This window comes from Ammospiza caudacuta, chromosome 2, assembly GCF_027887145.1.
Source record: "Ammospiza caudacuta isolate bAmmCau1 chromosome 2, bAmmCau1.pri, whole genome shotgun sequence".
NCBI lineage: Eukaryota > Metazoa > Chordata > Aves > Passeriformes > Passerellidae > Ammospiza > Ammospiza caudacuta.
Window position 1 is genome coordinate 32,999,357 of NC_080594.1, and position 8,322 is coordinate 33,007,678.

Below are 8,322 nucleotides of genomic sequence, written 5' to 3' on the forward strand. Positions count from 1 at the left end.
ACTCTCTTCCCATCAAGACACTCTATAGCAATGTCATGTGGCCCAGTTTTTACTGAGATTTTTAATTTGGCTCTTTGTGGAGAGTTAGCTGATCTAGAATAAGACTGACTGGAACACCCATTAGAAATGAGCATTTCCTGTACCACAGCATCTGACTGAATGCAGAAATTTGGCACTTTCCAGGAGCAGCAGGTAGGGTTAAATTGTTTAGTGCTAATTTTCCATCTTGACAATGCTCTCTTCAGCCCATAAATATCCACATAATTTACAACTGCCTCTTTCTCAAGATTATTTTTCCCATTGGACATACAAGCAATCAGTAGTGGTGTTGTTTCTCATTCAGACAACAACTCTGTCTGCATGGAATCTTCAGGCAATATATCCTCTATTGTTTTCTATAGCCAGATCTTAAGTTTTAATAATAACTGTAAAATTACAGACGCCACTGATGGCTAGCAGCTTCCAGATGTATGAGGCAAATGATGCTAATGATGCATAGCTAAGTGAATAAATTCCTCTGTTCAGAGCAGTGATGTCCTAACAATGTGCTTGTGAGGGGCTGTTTCCTCCAACAGACCCTTTGTATTTGCCTTGTCTAAAGGCTCTTTGTTCAGGAAAGTGATGCAATTGAAGAACATATTTAAATGCTTTTTTATCATTCCTCACATACAGGTGATGTCAGTGTTTGCTAGTAGAATTATATTTAGAGCTTGTTTTCAAGCTGAGAGGTATGTTAGCCTTTTCTTTTGTTAGTGCAGAGAGGTGAAAGAGTCAGTGGTGCTAAATTATAGGTACTGTGTGCCAGGAAGGGTCGTGGAGGTTGATTCCTCACTATAACTAGGCTATACTACCTTATAGTCCTGGTCACAAACTTATCAAACTTTAAATTAACCACACAAACAATAAAAAATAAAGACATCTCCTAAACAAATGCAGGATCATGGATAACATACAAACAATGGCAATGGAAGCCAGGCCTATTTCTGTACATGAGGCCATCTGCTTGATTCCAGCTAAAACTGCTCAGGTAATTTCTGACATCAGCCGGTGGATTTCCCTTAACTTTCATCATGTAAGTATTAGGGAACTGCTCAGTGTCAGGTTTTCTCAATGGTCCATAGTGGGAGACTTCCAGGTAGGAATTCAGCCTGCTTTGAGTGCCTCTCTCAGTCACAGAGTGAACTTGTTGGCTCTCTGACTAGTGACATTCAGATCTCTGCCACTGGTATTGGATGCCTGCCTCTGCAGTGTTATGGTTCAAGGAAATTTATTTTCTTAGCACTTGCTTAGCAGGATGTCCCTGTGATATTTCTTACTTTTTAAACATGCATGTGTCACTTGTCTGAATTAATAATGACTGCAGATTAGTGGTTTGTATGACCTCTGAAGGCAGAAATAGTTAGAGGTACACATTTTGACATTGATTTCTCTGGAAGTAGTCTACTTTTTAACAGCAATTTCACCCACTTGGGAGCCTTTTCTATATTGTGGTAAATATTTAGACAGCTGCATTTGAATCAGAAATACAACAGCATTGAGATACTACATAAAACTTAACATTTCATGGTTTCCTTTCAACTTCCCTTTAAGGCAGGTTTATTGTATTTCCCCTTTTTAAATAGAAGAACAACACATTTGAACAGGTGACATCTTTGAGATTCCAGTGAAAGCGTCCATTTATTTCATATATGCACTCCAGATACATTGTAGTTACAGAAAACAAAATGAATTCAACCCCATTTCTTGCCTCAGTATCACTTTGGAGATCTGCCATCTGCTGTGACCTCAGCAGCCTCATTTGCAGCATGAACTGAATGCTTCCAGATCTCAGGGTTAGGGCTGCTTTCCAATCAGAAATCCAGAAGGGATTTTAAACATGTTAGGAACACTTACTGGAAACTGCTGGGCCAATGGTAGCTAAGTTCTAACTCAGAACATTATTCCACAAGTTTGAGGGTATTATTTACTGTAAGTAACCCCCCTCCAAATGAGATCAAAATTTCTAATACTTTAAAACCAGCTCCCTAAAGACTGAATGAGAGACTGTAGTTACATTGATTTTCAGGATTATTTCCTCTGAATATTCTTCGTTTGTTTGTTTGGTCTCCTTTTCTTTTCTTTTCTTTTCTTTTCTTTTCTTTTCTTTTCTTTTCTTTTCTTTTCTTTTCTTTTCTTTTCTTTTCTTTTCTTTTCTTTTCTTTTCTTTTCTTTTCTTTTCTTTTCTTTTCTTTTCTTTTCTTTTCTTTTCTTTTCTTTTCTTTTCTTTTCTTTTCTTTTCTTTTCTTTTCCTTTCTTTTCCTTTCTTTTCCTTTCTTTTCCTTTCTTTTTTCTTTCCCTTTCCCTTTTTTCTTTCTTCAGAATTTTGGATTTCTTCTACTTCTGATTTTTTTTCTGGTCTCTGTCTTCAGTTCTGTTTACTCACTAAGCATTTTCCCCTTTCTGAAGGTCTTTTGCTTTCTTTCTTTCTTCCATAAAAATCACTCCATCTCCCCTATATTTTTCATTATCCCAACTTTCTTTCCTTATCCTCAGCCAACTATGAGAATGCTGCTTTAGGTTGTTCTCCCCACCTCCTACTTCAGAAAACAGCAGGAGTTGCAAAAGTAACCAGGGTCATCAATATGGCCAGGACTTCACACGTTTTGGGAACCTGGCCCCACTGACCTTTTCAGTGGTGTAATTGAACTGGTGCATATGGTGTTGAGAAGGATTTCTGAATGTCACCTTCATGACTACATTGTTATTCCTGGAATACTTTTTTCATCAAGAAGAGTTTGCTTACTTGAGGCATTTGTTATTTCCATGCTTTAAAAATGTCAGCAACCCTGTCAGGGAGGAGATCCATTACCGTATAATTTTGAAAACCATCACAATTGAGTATATTTAATTGTTTTCATATCTGTCATACTTTACAAGGCTTTATTTTATAGGATGAAGAACACGAAGCAAGATTTCTTGCCTCTTAAACCTCAGGTTAAATTTGTAAAATAACACTTAATGTGGAGCTAGACATTTTTAATTTTCAAATAAAAAGGTTGAGTCAGAGATCGTTCTACCAAAGAGTAGATTATAAGTAAAAAGTTCTGTGTATGTTCCTTATTTAGGGTTTGCTTCCCAAAGCTGAATTACACTTGAAAATGTCTGAACAAGAAAATAATAAAATCAATATCCTCAAATATTGTTAAAAGGGTCTGGGAGTAGGTCCACAAAGATGATCAGAGGGATGGAGCACCAGCACGTCTTCTATGAAAATGGTTTGAGAGAGCTGGGGATGCTCAGCCTGGAGAAAAGAAAGCTCTAGGGAGATCTCATTACTGCCTTTTACTACTTAAAGCCTATAAAAAAGAGCATGAGTCACCTTCCACACAGGCAGATAATGACAGGACTGGGGGAATGGTTTTAAATTAAAAAAGAGAGACTTAGATTAAACATTAGGAGGAAATTCTTTACTATGAGGTGTTGAGGCATGGGAACAGGTTTCCCAGAGAGATTATGGACTCCCCATCCCTGGAAGCATTCAAGGCCAGGTTGAATGGAGTTTTGAGCGCCTGGTCTAGTGAAAAGGTGTCCCTGCCCATGGCAGAGGGTTTGGAACTGCATGATCTTTAGGTCTTTTCCAACCCAAACCACTCTATGACTTTATGATTCTATGAAATACCAAATTTTTTGCTCTTGGCTGTGTTATGAAGGAAAGAGAGAAAATGGAAATGCAGGAATGAATCTTCCTATAAAGTTAGCTAACTCATGATGAAATCCTAATTGAAAGTTCTTGTTAACATGTTAAGAGATAGGACCAAAGCCCCCCTAGGCTTAAACATGCATTGCTAAAGCCAGGGCAAAGACTAACCTTCCTATCCCCTGCAACAGTTCATCACAGCAAATTCTCTATGTAAATAATTCTCCTTCTTTGCTATGCACATCAACTCTGTAGCATTTCCTACCTCTCTTGCCTATGGAGAGTTGAAAATACTAAGAACATAAAGGTAATTTACCATAGTAGTATGTGTGATTATCATTGCAGATTGGGAGCTAATTGGTCACGCTAAGACAAATAAAATTTAGTGTTATTGCTCCCATTTTGTATAAGATGGAATTGAGATATAGAGCTGAGCTGCCCAAGGAAATAGCTGTACTTGGCAGCACAGCTGCTGTCACATTAATGTCACTTTAGTATACACCTGAGATAAATACAATAGTGTGGTAGGAAAAATAAAAATCTTCTCCTCAGTCCATCCTACTGGATATATACAGTCTGCTCTGGATGGACTAGATCAACTTCAGGGCATGCAGCCATCCACAGGAACCTCAGCAGGCTGGAGAAATGGGCTGACAGGATCTTCATGAGGTCCAACAAGGAGAAGTGCCAAGTCCTGCCCATGGAGAGGAGCAATCCCATGCACCAGCATTTCCTGGGAGCCACAGCTGGGAAGCAGCTCTGCAGAAAAGGACCTGGAGGTTCTGTTGGACACCAGGTTGTCTCTGAGCCAGCATTGTGCCCTTGCCACAAAAAAGGTTGCATTAGACAAAGTATCGCCAGCAGGTCAAGGGAGATGATCTTTCCCATCTACTCAGCTCTGGGAAGGCCACATTTGGAATTCTGTGCCCAGTTTCGGACTCTCCAGTACAAATGGACAATCTGGAGAGACTCCTGCAAAGGGACATGAAAATGATTAATGGACAGGAGCATCTCTTGTACAAAGAGAGATTGAGATAGCTGAGACTTTTCTGGCTCAAGAAGAGAAGGTTCTGGAGGGGATCCATCAATCTGCACAAATATCTGAGGAAAGGATGCAAAGAGGACAGAGCCAAGGTCTTTCCAGCAGTGTCCAACACCAGGACAAGAGGCAGTAGGCACAATCTGGAACCCAGGAGGCTCTGATTGAACTTCAGGAAATGGACATTTCTGAGTAAAGATAATGGGCCAACTCTTCAAAGCACCTAAAGGATTGTTAGGAAGTGAGACTGTTCTGAGTGGGCAGGGCAGGATTTTACCACTTCTAGTCCTTTTCCTGGTCAAAAGTCAGACCCTTGATATTTAATCATTTTTCAAGGGACTATCCTTCAGCTAAGAGGACTAAACCAAATTGTGTTTGTCGGATATTTCTCTTAAGTGGTCCTGAGAACACAAGCATCCTTGCTTCCCTAAAGGAAAGGCTGGTCACAACCATCAACAGAACAGTGAAATATATATTTGGTTTTCTTGTGTGAACACACATTCCTACCTACCCTGAACCTGAATTTATCAAGACCCTCACATGAGGATCATGACAGGCAGCTATACAGTTCTGAGTTACAGAGGCTCCCCTTGTCCCTTCGTTCATCTCTTTGGACAAAGACAGACCTCTCATCCTGGCTGCCCCAGATGCTCAGAGGCAGCAGAGGTTTATGTTCCCAGTCACTGAGGTTCTCACACTTGTTCATGGACAGCTCCCTCCCACCAGGCAATTCCTTTGAGGGCAAAGAGTCAGTCTGATGTCCACGGGGGTAGTGAGGCTCTCTGAGTTCACAGGGTTTATCCTCATGCACTTCAGCAGACAGACTGTACCCAGAGACCTCACTGGAGCCAGCCGGCCAAACCTTCAGCAGATTACAATCATTCCAACTCATGCTTTACAAATCTAAATTACTTTTCTTTGATTTCTGCTCAGGTTTAGAGAATGAAGCTGCTGCCCTTGGTTTATGGTGCCAGCCAGATGATGCTGTGGCTTTGTTATGTCTTTTTAGCAAGAGACCTGTAACCTAACTGAACCTCACACATCAGTTTTGGGTTGGAGTTCTTTGCATGCTCCTTCAGTTGAGCAGCATGAGGGACATGAAACAACAGCCTGATTCCTGGGCCCTCACAGGTTTTTTATTGCCAATATGGCATGATCAAATTTTCATTCAGGGATACCAAGTACCTGCAGGGATTATTAAGCAGGCATAACAGAAATAGGCATAAAAGAGATCTTATGAAGATGGCTTCTTTTCAATCCCTATGCTTATATACTTTTGTTTTGATGGCTCAAAAAGGGGAAAAGAACATCTTAAGACAGCTGAAGGCCATGGGCAGCTCTTACTCAGGGCTGGGTTTTAAGCATGTGCAGATGGGATGGCTATTGTCAGAAAAAGACACAAGAGAGAAGTTTGCCTAGAAACTTAAAGCAGAAGAGCTTCAAGCAAATCTTCACATTCTCCTGTCACTAATACTGTTCCTGCTTCTGCAGACAGGAACGAAATATACCTGAAAGAGAAACAAAGTGAAAAGAAGTGGAGGTGAATTGGATCCCCTGACAATATTTGGTACTCTTGTAAATGTGCTGTTTATCTTTGAAATCTATTGTTGCAAATATGATTTGAAAGTCCTGCGTGGAATAAGTAAGACTATGGGAAACACAGTAGATTTCTTACAATCTCTGAAGAAAGCTATCTCTTTTTAAAAGAGGGAGTAGCTTGGGAAAGAGGTGTGTGCTTGCTGTCTTTCACTCAGCAACTCTCCATCAGGCTGTCTGTCCCTGAAACTCAGCCAAGCTTCATCCTTAGTCAAGTGTTGCAACTCCCTGGCACTCTTCTGCACCAACATTTCCTGCAGAAGCATGATTCCCACTTGGGTAGCCTTACCTCAGGTGGGGTAGCCTTATCCCAGGTGATACAGGGGAAGTGCCATTCACACATGAGAGGGAAAAAGAGATGGAGGTGATGGTTTGAGTTCAGCTGAGGACGGCACAGAACCACGGAGATGGCCCTGCCTAAGTATCATGGGTTGCTCTGGAGCTCTATTTCAACACTTTACAGGGTGACAGGACTCAGGTCAGATGTCTGGATGAAATCAATCTACTGCAGCACAAAATGTATGTCCAAGGCTTGCAGTACCTTTCTGCATTTTGCTTCAACTTTTTGTGGGTTTTTTGGGTTTTTTTCACCCCATGTTTACCTGTCTTCTGTCCCAAACTTGCTTCATTCAGACAGCTTGGAAACAGTTTTTTCCTTTCATATATCATTGGATATTAAGAAATGGGCATTCCAAAGATGCTAAAAGCAAACTAAAGGATGCTACAGCTCAATGGCATTGGTACTTTGACAACTGAGAATTCAGCAGCTCCAAATTGTGAGGGAAAGAGCAACAGAGATCACAGGAATCTCCTGTCATCATTAATAGTTTGTGGTCTTGAGGGAGACATACTCTGAACTTTGGCCCAATTGCAACCAGAAATTTGGTGTGTCACACCCATGATTATCACATAACATCTCTTTCTCTTCTCTGCTGAAATGTTTATGGAGACGGACAAATTTTTAAAGCATTTTAAAATTGTGTGACTGTGGAGAAGAGTAAAACAAAGATTACAGGAATGTTCCATCATGTCCATGTAAGGTCCTAGGGGAAGAAAGTCAGCCACTGGAAAGCTGTATTGGCCTTTCAGTGAGGCTGAATTTGTGTGGCCACAATTAGATGAGGTTATGTGCTTTCTTTGCCACTGAGAGCAGGAGTCTTCTCCCTGTGTCCCAACCCACCTACACTCACTCATCATCTTCCTCGTGCCAACACTAATGCTGATGTTGCTGTGCTGCAAGCTGATGAAGAGATGTTAGCTTGTTGCAGAAAAGAAACCTGAGAAAAATATCTGTTTTCAGCTGGATGGGCTCTTGATGTGTCGTTGTGAGCTGAACATGAATTAAACTCAGCACAAGGAGGTACAGATAGCTGCACCCCTGGGGTGCAAGGGTGAGGCTGAGCCCTCCTGGTCTGCCCTCCCCACCCCAGTGGTGTGCTGCTGCATCCCAAGACACAACATACCCACTGCTGATCCATCTGGCTCTGCTGCCAGGCTTTTGGCATCCTTCTTTTCTGGCAGTGGCATCCTGTGAGGTGGGGAATAGCCAAACAGTTTGAAATTAGGCTGGCAAAGGGACTAGCACTGCAGTCTGCTTGGCGAATGGGCACTAAACTTGTTCCTTTGAGCCTTAGCTATCTGAGAAGTATCTCACCCTTAATTGCAGGGAGCTACACATAACAATTATCATTGTGACTAATTTTCAGGATTCATAGCACAGGGGTCTCAGTATCTGTGTTTCTGAAACAACACTTAGGTGAGAGAGGTGAGCTACTGGATTTTCAGAATACAACCAGAGGAAAAAAAACCTCCAACTATTGCCAGGATAAAAAAATTTCACAATCCTAACATAGTACCTGCTGTGGACCCTGTTCTTGCAAGGTATTTGGGGAAACTGAGTACTGCAGTGTGGGTGATTATTTCCTGGGGGTGGCCAAACAAGTGAATCACAGGACTGGCTTGATCAGCTATTTATTCTATTAAGTCTTAGGGTGTGCATGCTGTAATTGTA